This window comes from Cupressus sempervirens, chromosome 2, assembly GCF_028749045.1.
Source record: "Cupressus sempervirens isolate cs-2001-9-10 chromosome 2, ASM2874904v1, whole genome shotgun sequence".
NCBI classification, from domain to species: Eukaryota; Viridiplantae; Streptophyta; class Pinopsida; order Cupressales; family Cupressaceae; genus Cupressus; species Cupressus sempervirens.
The window spans coordinates 137863671-137865137 of NC_143119.1; positions in this window are offsets into that span (position 1 = coordinate 137863671).

Below are 1467 nucleotides of genomic sequence, written 5' to 3' on the forward strand. Positions count from 1 at the left end.
AGCACAAATTTAATAGACATTTTTCTTTACTATTTTCCAATGTAATGTCTTTCTAGTTATTAATTGTTATTTCACAAATCACCATCATTAATATGATAATGAAATGAAATAAATAAGTTTGACAATATGTAACAATATCTTCTTCATGTTCTCACATATCTTATATTAATTGAAGTGTCCAATCATATTCTTTTATTATTCAAAAACTTTCAATTTTATATAGTTCTGAAATATATTATATTTTACTAATTTACAATATATTATATTTTACTAATTTACAAAGTATTTATTTCCAACATTAGTTAGCTTTTATTTTTTCAATTTCAATTTTTTTTGGTGCAAACTTTATAGCTACCATTAATATGATTTATTTTAACAAATAAACAAATAAAGATTTATATCATATTGTTATATCTTTATATTTCCTAGCTTTAAAATAAAATTCTTTTGTCAAAGTACCAAATTGAACATTCTAGATTACAATTTAATTTTTCTTAAAGGAGAATATGCACATTTCAATTATATGAGCATAAAGCTAAACATACATAAGTATAAAGAAATCAAATTGACATTTTACTAACATAGCTATATTGTTGACATTTTTAATACTTTGATGATCTAAACTTCCAAGAGGAACTTGACGCTGCCCTTGTCATATATTGGTTGTCTAGATGACACTTGGTCATGCATTTTCATCTTAATGTTGAACAATAACATGAATATTCATCATCGCCACCAAATAGTGCTCCTGCACTATTATCCCTTTGAAACACATTGCACCTTGTCATCTTCAAATTGCCAAATAATATACCCTTCATATATTTGACCTATTTAGTTGCCCTTCTTACTCTTCTCTCTTTTGCTTGGTTGTTATGTAAATCTTTCCATCTTTTGATAAGGCTTCGCCTCCTGTGAACTGATCCCATTCATTTTGTACTCTTTTTTATCCTTCTATATTCAATACAAAAAATGTTATATTTTCACATTATCCAATATATTAGCTAGACATTATAAATTATTTATTTCTTTGTACAAGTTAAATGATTGTACCCTTAATAGTCCACCAATCCTTTACTTATAACTACAAAAATATTCAATTAGACTTTTCCTCCCCAATCAAATTATAAAAGCAATATAACTTTAACATAGAAACCAACAATAATTAAAATAATAAGTATTATAGTTAGAGTTTACTCTACCACAATTCTATCTAAATCTTGCTTTGAAGTGTATTAGGCATATTATGACTTATTGATCTATTCTATCATTGTTTTGCGACTACATGCAATAGGAACAAAAGCAAAATAAGAATTTGTTTTAATGCTTTAATATAACCTCAAGAAGGAGCAACTCTTTTGGACTTTAAGTGATAAAGTTATTGTGTAATCTCTTCAAATATAACAAGATGAACAATAATTTATATTCAAGGCATGCATAATAGTGGACATATCTTTTTAACCCAAAAAA